Source organism: Berghia stephanieae, chromosome 6 (assembly GCF_034508935.2).
Source record: "Berghia stephanieae isolate SIO BIC M18660-M18661 chromosome 6, UCSD_Bste_1.3, whole genome shotgun sequence".
In the NCBI taxonomy this organism is placed as follows: Eukaryota; Metazoa; Mollusca; class Gastropoda; order Nudibranchia; family Aeolidiidae; genus Berghia; species Berghia stephanieae.
In genome coordinates this window covers 48,180,582-48,193,081 of record NC_088365.1, presented here as the reverse complement: position 1 = coordinate 48,193,081, position 12,500 = coordinate 48,180,582, and the positions used below count along the sequence as shown (strand labels likewise).

The 12,500-nt window shown below is 36.7% G+C and overlaps 1 protein-coding gene and 1 pseudogene across 4 annotated transcripts in view; both read right to left on the bottom strand.

Annotated features, from left to right (window-relative positions):
* Positions 1-12,500, bottom strand: part of LOC144975160 (cadherin-like and PC-esterase domain-containing protein 1) — a 96,876-nt gene that overhangs the window by 82,142 nt on the left and 2,234 nt on the right. For 2 of the 4 annotated variants that reach the window (XM_078918954.1, XM_078918952.1), the window contains exon 2: positions 10,296-10,429. The exons of the other annotated variants lie outside the window; for them this stretch is intronic. The gene's annotated coding sequence lies outside the window, so the exon portion shown is untranslated. The remainder of the gene's footprint in view (positions 1-10,295; positions 10,430-12,500) is intronic. 4 annotated transcript variants of the gene reach the window in all.
* Positions 7,696-12,500, bottom strand: part of LOC144975877 (uncharacterized) — a 9,495-nt pseudogene continuing 4,690 nt past the window's right edge.

Genomic DNA, 12,500 nt, shown 5'->3' with positions numbered 1-12,500 from the left:
GAGAGAGAAAGAGAGATAGAAAGAAAGAGAGAAAGAAAGAGATAGAGTGAGAGAGAGAGAGCGAGAGAGACAAATAGAGAGAAAGAGAGAGAGAGAAAGAAAGAGAGAGAGATCTGTATGTGTAATAATTTTTAAAAATTTAATCCGTAGATACGCGCGAGTGGGGTCACATTTAATAACTCAAAATTTCAGATCCGTGCTGATAGGTTTTCAAATAGGAACTGCCAAAAATGATACCGTTTTCTTGTGAATAAAAACATCATATTCATACTATAATATACATATTTCCACTAATTTAATTGATGAGGGAATTCAAATATGAACACACGCATACAAAATGAAACAGGTAGTATTAGATAGATATCTTCATAAATGGATTGCCAGACAGAAAGAAAGTCAGACAAACAGATAGACAGATAGATAGATAGATAGATAGATAGATAGATAGATAGATAGATAGATAGATAGATAGATAGATAGATAGATAGATAGATAGATAGATAGATGGATGGATGGATAGATAGAAACATATATAGATGGATAGACAGATAGATAAAAAGAGGGGTGGGACTGAAAGAGAGAGAGAGAGAGAGAGAGAGAGAGAGAGAGAGAGAGAGAGAGAGAAATACAGAGAGAGAGAGAGAGAAATACACACACACACACACACACACACAGAGAGAGAGAGAGAGAGAGAGAGAGAGAGAGAGAGAGAGAGAGAGAGAGAGAGAGAGAGAGAGAGAGAAAAAGACTAAGCGGATAATTGCCCTGACAAGAGACCCAATATCCTGTCCACTAGTTGATATCCCTTTCTTCCGAGCTCTGGCTAATGTCATTTATTTCTCTTTTTGGACAGAAAATTTCAATTAAAATCTCAATCGATCTAATGACCTTCAACTTGTCTTGGAGTTGCAAAGCTGAGATATCTGTGTATTGAACGTTTTTGGCAAGTTGAATTATGACAATTTATTTTATCCATCGAGATTATGAAATAGATGTTTAACGGCCAAAAAGTTTTTAAAATGAGTTTTGTACACGAGTTGATATTCCGGCGTCCCGTATCCTGACTTAAGTCATTTATTTCTCAATTTGGCCAGAAAACCTCTCCATCAACTATCAATCAATTAAATCGAGACCCAACTTTCTAAAGAGTTTCAACGCTGAGATATCTTTGAAGACTCAATTTTGAAAGTTTTTGACATGTTTAAGGGCATTTTAAATAGATGTTTTCGTGCCAAAATATTTTTAGAATTAGTTTATTTTCCACTAGTTGAATTCCTGGTCTTCCGTTCTCGTTCTCTGTTTGAAGTCATTTATATCTCACTATAGGCCAGAAATACTATACTTGTTGTTTTGCTTTTGTTTTTAAGGGTTTTACGGCGCTTGCAACACATTTAGGTCATATTAGCGCCAGTAAGAAGGAAGAAAATTGGATAGTGAAAAGATTCTAGATGTACAATTAAAAGGACTTGAGGAAAAAGTAAGAAAAGGGGAGTTATTCAAATAGGGAACAGATATAGATTCCAAGAGCACACTATCAGTGCACTTAGTGTGAGATCACAGAAATGTCTCACCCATACACCAGCACAAGACCCCACGAAGAGGAAAACACTCAAATGCTTACATTATACATTCAAAATAACAAATTTATATAATACATAACAGAGAGATGATTTACAAAGAAAAACATATTATCATCTCCCAAAACAATATCTATGCTTTGACTGTTTCCCTCCCAGCCAAGCACTTCGGTCAGGGCCAGGGCAAAACCAAGTAATCTCATTCCAAGACAAGGACAGAAATCAAATTGGAAAAACAGATAAAGGGGGATAGAAGACACAGTGAGTGCCACCCTGCCCACTATGGGAGGCCAGGAACCCCACCCAGAAATACTATACTTAAAATATCAATCAATTAAATTGAGACTCACCTTGTCAAAGAGTTCAAAACTGAGATATCTTTGAAGTCTCGGGTTGGAAAGTTTTTGATAAGTTGAGGATCAGTTTAATCAATCGATATTTGAAGTAGATGTATTTTTAAAAAATGATTATTTGTCCACTAGATGATGTCCCGGTCTCCCATACCCAAACAAAAAAAATCATTATGGTCACAAAACTATTGTACACCAAATTATATCATTCCATTAATCTGACCCTGACTTGTTTTAGTGTCTGAAAGGTGAGATATCTTTGAAGACTCAGGTTTGAAAATTTTTGACAAGTCGAGGTGTCAGCTTAGTCTATCGATATAATATGTTGAAGGAGATGTATTTCTGGCCAAAATGCCTTTAAAATGAGTTATTTCCACTAGTTGCTTCATGGTCTTCCGTTCTCTGACTTAAATCATTTATTTCTCAATTTTGGCCAGAAATCGTATACTTAAAATATCAATCAATTAAATTGAGACCCAATTTGTCAACGAACTTCAAAGCTGAAATATATTTTAAATCTCGGGTTTGAACATTTTTGACAAGTTGATGGTCAGTTTAATCAATCGATATTTATTTAATGAAGGAGATTTATTTCTGGCCAACATGTTTTTAAAATGAGTTTGTCAGATTTTGGCAAAGGCGTGTAGCATCAAGGAAGTCCTCTAATTGTCAGAATACTAGGGACCGGCCAGAAATTGGGTTCAAGCTGATCAAATGTCAGTCGTGTCGGCTCGGACAATGCAAGAGGATTTTCAGCGTTGTGGCCATTTGGCATGGAATGGCATGTCCTCTGAATGACATATTTATAGCCTACAGCTATATTCTATTGAAACAAAATGCAAAATGCAACTGATAAAATCATGAAGTGTAGAAATAAAAATATGTGTGAAATAGAACACGTATCCAAATAACACAGAGTGCGTCTCTGTGTTAAAAACCGGAGTCCCTGATATTGGGGCCATTAAAGGTAGGAAATTGATATAAGCATGGGGGAGGAGGAGAGAAAGGAGGAGTATGAAGGAGAATGAAGAGGAGCAGCAGGAGTCAGAGGACGAAGAGGAGTTAGAGGAGGAGTCAGAGGAGGAGGAGGAGTCAGAGGAGGAGGAGGAGTCAGAGGAGGAGGAGGAGGAGGAAGAGGAGGAGGAGGAGGAGAGAGGAGGAAGAGGAGGAGGAAGAGGAGGAGGAGGAGTCAGAGGAGGAGGAAGAGGAGGAGGAGGAGGAGGAGGAAGAGGAGGACGAAGTGGCGGTAAAGAAGAATGAGGGAGATTAAAATGAGGATAGAGGAAGAGTAAGAGCTAGTTGGGGGGAATATTTAAATGAAGTATTGCCGTTTTGTATCAATTACTAGCAGACGTGGGCTTCGGGAGCAGATTATATCTGCAAAGTTTAGACATTGATCAACTCTCCATACAACACCAAAGACAAGAGAGAAACGAGTAGGGTAGGGAGATTCAATAAGTACCAGCGGATCAGATGTCTCTACAACTCCGTGACTGAGGACAGAGAAACACATCTATCTGGCTATCTATCTCATCTATCTGGCTATCTATCTATCTCTCTTTATCTAACTATCTATCTATCTATTTATCTCTCTCTCGATCCATCTATCTATCTATCTATCTATCTATCTATCTATCTATCTATCTATCTATCTATCTATCTATCTATCTATCTATCTATCTATCTATCTATCTATCTATCTATCTATCTATCTATCTATCGCACTCTCTATCTCGTGCTCTGTCTACTCCTCCCCTCCCAAATTCTTTCTCACTACCTCCAATTTAAGAGTTTAGTAGCAGACAGTATTTAGACATTTGCCTACTCTCCATACGATATTAAAGACAAGAGAGAAACGAGTAAGGTAGCAAATTCAATAATATGTAAGTACAAGCGTATCAGATGTCTCGTAAAACTCTGTCAGGATATACGTCCAAAATGAAAGTATCTTCTACTATAGGGAATGAGATTATCGGAAGAGTAGCGTCCCTTGATTGGACGTCACCTTACAGAGAGAACGTCAATTTGGTTTTGCGCATCTCGTCCTCCCTTTCGGTGAAGTGTCTCAAAAGCGAGGACGAGAGACGCATGCGCACAACAGCATGACGTTCTCTCTCTAACAACTTTTTCCGCCGTGACGTCCAATCAAGGGACGCTATTCTTCCGCTAATCTCATTCCCTATACTGTTACACTATAAATAATCCCCATGTTTTACTTTTAAATATTGGCCAGAAAACTCGTCCTTCTAATTGATAAGTCCGTCACAATTGTGACGTAAAAGCCAATAACCGGGAATAGCAAAAATAGACTGAAAGTCATTGTATACGTTGATCAACGTGTGTGGAAAATGTTACCTTTCACTCAGTCAACCATGGACAATTCCTAACTACACATGACAAACATGAAGAAGAAGAAGAAGACGATGATGATATTGAAGTCGCACATCCTTCATCACTATTACTAATGTTATCTTTTCTCATATAGAGTTACTAAGTCATTGATTGTCGCCCCTGGTTTCCAATTTCAGAAGGGCCACGTCTGTAATGTGATTCAGGGGCGTCAAGTTCCAACGCAAATATGGACATTTCTCGCCTTTACAATAGAAGAATTACCTCCGTCAAGTGGAGCATTTGGACAGAGAAGGGAACATTTGTCTCAATGCCCACCCTTTCCATTGTCAGCTAGAGCTGAATTCTGAACTCTGACAAAACACATTTTTAATTTTGGACAGAAAACTGGTGTTAGAAATATTGATGGATAAAGATCGACGTGCACTTATTGGCAGGTCTTTTAACTCAATTCCTAATGGAAATCTCAAGAAATGAATCAAAATATTGTCCATTACAACAATGTTAAGTGGGTTCGAATGTCAGACCAGCATATGTGTGAAGCCAGGGGCGACACGTCGATTAAGATGAACCCCAAACTTGTCTAAAAGCTTCAAATCTGAGATTTCTCAGAAATGTCCAGCTTGGCCCTATTTGAAACACTAGGGGTCAATTCAACTGAGTAATGTTACGAGTAACACTTTAAAAAAATATATTACAAGTTAAAATTATTTTCTAAAACGTTCTTTTTCCACTTCAGAACACGACAGGTTTGTTCCAAATTATTCATTCATTCATTGTCAAATCTGCCACAAACGCACAAAAAATAGTGTTAAAAATTTTGGCCACAATACTCGTCCTTCAAATATAGATCGATTAAAATAATTCTCATCTTATCAAAAACTGTCAAACTTCACGGAAGTCCCGGATGTGAGAGTTTTTGACAAAGTGAAGAGCAATTCAATCGATCTATATTTGAAGGACGAGTTATCTGGCTAAAATTTTAAATACCTGTTTTGTTTTAATTGTGAGGTAGAAATGTAATCGATTTCATCTTTTGTGCTTGATCCTCCCCTCGAGACGAATGCATAATATTATAGTAGTGATTGTTTGACTACGGGGCTAGTAGTAGTAGTAATAGGATATTGGAAATGAGCTCAATGATAAATACACACCTCGGCCGTATACAAAACGCAATATTTTTAGATGAGTCCTTGGAAAAGGCGTTATCTTTACTCACATTCTTTCTCCGTAATCAGGTGTAAATAAGTATCGGGCCGTTACCACGGTTGTCTCTGGAATTTATATATGTGTATTAATGAATTTAGAAACGCCCTTGATATGGAACGTTGTGGATTAAAATACATTATTGAACATTCATAATATTTCAATAATACGAATAGTCGGTTTTGTTTTGGATATTCTTCTCTACTTTAATTTCTCTCTCCTTTCTTAATATCTTTTTTTTATCACAGGGTATACAATATGTAATGTATAATATATTGTAACTTGTGTTTTAACTCTCTCCTTACCGATCAGTATTTTCCCAAAAATGGCAGGCTTACCCAGAAGAAACATTGACCGTAAAATCTTGACTTCTTTCATCACCATTCGTCTGCTTTCCCGATTCGCCACACATTTTCCGCCAAATGTAAACAAACAGTTCTCTGCAATTGATGCGTTTAGCCGAAAAACTCATAACATCTGCCAGGCGGACACAGATGGAACGATATTAACGTTACACAGCTCTTTGTTATTGTTTTGTATGAGTAGTTCTCACTAAATTGTATTAAAATTAATCAGACTATAAACGTTTGAGGTTACACATAGTTTTGTGTGTTCGTTACGTTATATCCGGCTGGCGGATGTTGTATCTTAGCAAAACTCATAGCATCAATATAAAAGCTCACAGATTCACGAGACAAGTTGCAATTTATGCTTAAATTACCACCTAAAACAACCATCTACATGCATTATTTTACCCATTCTCTTGGTGATATATATATATATATATATATATATATATATATATATATATATATATATATATATATATATATATATTTATATATATAAATATGAAACAATAGTTTAAGTAAAATTCACAGAGTTCTACTATATACGGTAGACTTTTGTGGTAAAATCGCATCCCGTCAGAAAAAGAGTTAACTTAGCATAAATTCCGCTCTGACAGGCGGGTTACCTTGAGTTCCCATCAAGCTCATTATAGGAGAAAGGACAAATTTATCTGAGAATCGCTGCCAAAATCCTTTTTTTTTTTTGTTTGGTCATTTTAGCCAGAAAACTTTTAATTAATTCAAATATCTATGGAATAAAATTACATGCAATAATGTGGTTCAGCGTGGCTCAGCTGTTCGGTCTTTGCTTTGTACCCGAAAGTTACCAGATTCGATCACTCGCCCCTGCGCTGTCTGTGTGACCTTGACCAAGTTACCTCTTTCTAGCTCAATTTACGGCGGTTGACGTCTAGGTTATTCCAGTCAGCCCCTGGAATAGACCCTAGGGACCAACTTCCCCGATGCGATGAATAAAGGAACTTTTACTTACTTAAAAAACACCAAAAAAAAAAAAAAAAAAAATCAAAACAAAACAAAAAGCAAAACAAAACAAACAAAATACAACAAAAAATACAACAAAAAAAAAACAAAAACAAAACAAAAACAAAACAAAACAAACAAAATAAAACAAAAAAACAAACATGTCAGAAAATCTTATAATATGCGAATCTATGATATATTATGAGGTTTTAGATGTGTTGCCAAGTTGTGAATCGTTCTTATCAAGCAATAGGAGAAAGAAAAGAAGAAAATTTCTGGCCAATAATAAAAGGGGAATCGTTTGGGGAGATCATACAAATTACTTTACCACACCGAGCGTAAGGAACAGGAACCATCTGAAACTCAAGGTTACGCGTATAATAAATGAGATGATTTTAACCAAAGAGGGATGATTTTATAGCTTGAAAAAAAAAAAAGAAAAAAAAGGTAAATAAATAGGGCTCGTAGGCAATGGCCAAAAATTGTAGATAATGCTGTCCTAAAAAGTTGCTTTGAAAAGTTTGACACACAAAAAAACCCCATCAATAACAAGTACCTAATTGATTTTTTTTTTGAAGTAGTCCTTCAGAGCCATTCGGTCCATGGAGCCGGAGTTTATCTCGGTTTCTATAGCGTGAAGACAGACAATAGCAATTGCTTGTTACCCATAGGACAGGACGCTAATCTATCGCAAAGTACTTTCCGCCAGATCTAAGAGACCCAGCTACCCGTTCACTGCTGGATAGACTGGGGGAATCAGAAAAAAAAATCTCGACTGAACCCGGGATCGATCTTGATCTCTTTGCGTGTGAAGCAAGTGCTGTACCAACTGAGCAATCAGGATCCCAATTGTTAAAAAGCTGTGTAAAAATTTAGTTTCCATCAGATTCTCTGGGATAAAAGATGAAGAAATAATATAAAAACTGGCAGTTTACATAAGTTTAACTGTTATTTAAAATTATTTTTTACTCTTGAGGAACTGATATGAAGAAACTATTCTACAGCCTTTATAAAATGCTTTAATATTGTTATACTTTTTGTGTTTGATGTTATCAGAATGACCTTCTGGTTACGGCATCAGTAGTGAAAAAATGCATGATTTATTTAGTTTGATTTGATTTTGTTTAGGATAAATTGTATTCTACGTCCTGTCCTACATCTCAAGTGTTACTGTTGGCATGGGACCCTCTGTAAAGCGCTTTGAGCACGTTTAGGGGATATTGCGCTACATAAAAGCTCCATTTTTTAACTTAAAAAGATTAAATGAGATCCTAAGTTTTAGAAATAAAATAACAAGTTCTTCCTTGCCTATAAATAATGACATGCTTCATGTTGAAAATGTCCCATGCTTGGAACGAAGAAACTCCCATAATGTTTTGTATACAAACATTTTACTATCAACGCAAGCTAATGTCTGACACAGTGAAAGATGTGTATAGAGCAGGCACATTTTGCTTGTGGGAAAAGACTACACTCAATAACCTTAATAATCTACTAGAAGGTTCTATCACAAAAAATGATAATAACAGCTTGGGAACAAGTCCGGAATTCCAAAAAGCAAGAGTCTAAGAACCCCCACCCCCCAAAAAACAAAAACAAAAACAAAACAAAAACAAAACAAAAAAAAACCCCAAAAAAACAAAAAACAAACCCCCCCCCCCCCCCCCCCCACAACAAAAAAAAACAACAAAAAAAAAAAAAAAAAAAAAAAAAACAAACAGAAAAACATTTCTTTAAAATGAGCAATGAAAAAAAATAAATAAAAGAAACAAAACAAAACAACAAATAAGACACCAAAAACGGAACGTTTTGGGCTCAAAACCTTGCTTCAGCCAATAACAAAAAAAAAAAGAACCCAAGGCAAAACGTTAATACAATATCACTTACAAAATCCAGTCAGAAGACGAAATAAAAACAAAATACCACACAAGGAACGTATGTATTGGACTCAAACCCTTTCTTCATCCAAAGAGAAAAAAAAAACCCCTAGTGAAAACGTAAAGACATCACTCAATATCTAGACAGGCGGTAAAAAGAGCAAATAATATGCTTAAACAGTCGTAACGTCACTTCCCTCGTAATGACGCATGGTAACTTAGTAACTGGCTCTAAACTATCGGAACAATGGCGGACGCCCTTATGAAATATTTCTCCGACGAGCATAAACGCGTATCCAGAGGGGAAAAAAAAACCATCATAAAGCTGATCATGTTTTAACTTTTAAACATTCTGATCACAAGACATCATGAAGAATAAAAAGTACCGATTTTCTTTGTTAAGAACCACGATGTCCGCCGTTGCTGGGCGACGTGACATCAGACTATTGAATCCGATTACCAAACACGGAACGTATCATACTCAATACTTTTTCGGCCCAAAATGAGAACAGTAAACGTGTTTAATATTATGCATCAGACAGACGCCGGCACTTGTTTCCTTGCAAAAAAAAAAAAAAAAAAAAAAAAAAAAAAAAAAAAAAAGTCCCACAAGAAAAAAAAAAATGCCATAAAAATGACAAAGCATTTGGAAAATGTTTACTTTAACCACGAATCTTGTTTACTAAATTAATATTGAATGATGCAGCAGGAAATCTTTAATTTCCTATCCTCCCATTTAACTGAGTGCCTATATTTCAAATTTCTTTCAATTTTCTAGTGAAAATTAGTTAATTACATTGAGTACTTCGAGCATGAATTAGTTTTTAAAAAACCTTCCATGCAATTTTTTTCTTCATTTTGGGATAGAAATGCCAAAAAGAAAGAGAAGAAAAACAACATATAGCTAAGCGCGATTATTTTTCGATTCCAATTAACCAAACAGGGAAAACTGGACTGAGGTCACTACTCTCTATTTTCACAATATTGTCTTTCTCTTATTTACAAAAAATATTAACTAACATGTCGATTTCTAACACGTATAAACATTAATATATAGGCTGCCGTACTCTGGAAAAAACCCATATTTCAAAATTTGGCCAGAAAACTCGTCCTTCAAATATCGATCGATTTAAATGACCCTCGTCTTGGAAAAAAAAAAAACCTCTCAAACCTGGGACTTCGCGAAGTCCCAGGTTTGAGAGGTTTTTTATTTGATGTAAAGATGAGGGTCATTTAAATCGATCAATATTTGTAAACATATGTCCTCTATGTTTACAAAGCTAGGTATTGGAACAACCCTTATTGCCCATGTGGAACCGACCATGAAACCACTTTACATGTGCTTATGGATTGCCCATTATACAACGTGCAACGTTCGAACCACTGGGTACACTCAACACAAAGCTCTATGGCGAGGCTGAGGACCTAAAGCGGACCACAGACTTCATAGCAGATATCGGACTGCAGCCATAGATGTCCATCAGAGGAACGAAAAGAAGAAGAAGAAGAAGATCAATATTTGAAAGACGAGTTTTCTGGCCAAATTTTAAAATATGGGTTTTTTCCAGAGTACGGCAATATGAATGCAATGATAAAATTACTCACCAAGTAATTCCAAGAAATGAACGATGACGTCGATGTAAACAAATCCCATGAAATTGGATTGAATTGGATTGGATTGAATCAAAGATGGATTGGATGTTTTGATTTATTGATTACACACATGCTGTCATTCAGTGCTGGTATATTGATCAGACAAAATAAAAACACGCTATGATTATTGGAAAGATAAACAAAAAGAAATAACACAAAACTAACGAAAACCATAACACACCCACTGCTGATTGTGTCACGCTAACACAACGACTGACGCGAGATTGAAAATGGACAATATTTTTTTCATTAACGCAATCACTCTCTCTCTCTCTCTAGGTCTCTCTCTCTCTCTCTCTCTCTCTCTCTCTCGGTCTCTCTCTCTCGGTCTCTCTCTCTCTCTATCTCTCCCTTTCTCTCTCTCTCTCTCTCTCTCTCTCTCCGTCTCTATTTCCCTTTCTCCCTTTGTCTCTCTCTGTGTGTTTCTCTCTCTCTCTCTCCCTCTCTATCTCTCTCTCTCTTTCTCTCAGTCTCTTTCTATCTCCCTCTCTCTCTCTCCTTTCCTCACACTCTCTCGCTTTCTCTCTCGTTCTTTCTCTTCCTCCCCACTCTCTCTCTCTCTCTCTCTCTCTCTCTCTCTCTCTCTCTCTCTCTCTCTCTCTCTCTCTCTCACACACACACACACACACACACAAACGCACGCATGAATATCGGAGAAGCTCGTAATGGGAATTCATGCAAAGTAACGTAGCTGAAATGTCCTTGACATTGGATAGGGCAGGGAGATACTTTTAAAACTTGTGAATAATAAATTGATGCTCTTTTCAAATGTGACCTATTGCCTCTAAACGGTATTATGTCGTACAGAAATCTGGCGTCAAAAAGTGATTTCAACCTATAAATGTTACCCACAATCGCAAACAGATAGAATCTGGTGTCAAAAAATGGTTTTAACCCATAAATGTGACCCATCGTCACAAAACAGGTATGAATGGCTGATAGAAAAAGTGTCAAAAAGTGATTTTGAACTAAATATGTAACCCACACTCCCAAACCGATATTAATGTCGGATATAATTTGGCGTCAAAAAAGGGATTTTAAACCAAATACATATGTAACCCACAGTCCCAAATGATATTGATGCTATGCGTTGAGGTAAAATATTCATAACATCGACCAGCAGGATGTAAGTGAACACAAAACTACTTTTATATAGTCTGATTGATATCATTTAGTGAGACACTTTTTTTAAAATGTCTGTCTAAAAACAATAACAAAGAGGTGAGTGACGTTAATTTCGTTCCTTCTATACTATGGGGTTAACCAGATGATCAGAGATATGACATAATTTTATGTTTTAGTAACTCAAGAATGTGAATTCTTCCATCTTGATAAGGCAAACAATGTTGTCATCTTGAACTTTTATATAGAGCAATATGCGCTATGTGCGGCTATGTGGTCTTGTGGTATGACACTCGGAAGGTCCTGGGTTCGAGACTTGCTCGGCAAATAGTTGAGTCCTTGGAAAAGGCTCTTTACTCACATTCTCTCACCGTACTCACGTGTAAAATGAGTACCTGGCCGTTAACAGCGTTGTCTCTGTCCCAAAAATTATAATATCGCCTTAAAGGCGTCATGTCCCGTCCTAAATCTTAAATGTTCCTGTTGGACACGGTCACCCCTGTAAAGCGCTTTGAGTACGTTCAGTGGATATTGCGCTATATATATATATATATATATATATATATATATATATATATATATATATATATATATATAAGCTCATTATCCACTAAACGTTTTCAAAGCGCGTTGCAAAGGATCCCTGACCAACGGCGACACGTAACATGTAAAATGAGACATCATGCTTGTTATATTACAATTATGCTTTTCCCGACAGAGAAAAGCTGTTAACAGCCAAGTAATCATTTTGCACCTGAGTACGATGAGAGAATGTGAGTGAAAAGAGCTTTTCGAAGGATTCAACTATGCGTCGAGCGATACTCGAACACAGGACATTCCGATCCGAAAGCAAGTGTCATACCACACGACCACATAGCCGCACATAAGCAGGGGAACAGAAATAAATCTCGGCTGCACCCGAGACCCATCTCGGTCCCTTTGATTGTGGTGAAGCGAGTGCTTTACCAACTGAGCTATCTGGACCCCGAAATTGTGCTGAAAAGGAAACCACATTTTTATAGGCCGATTTAAACA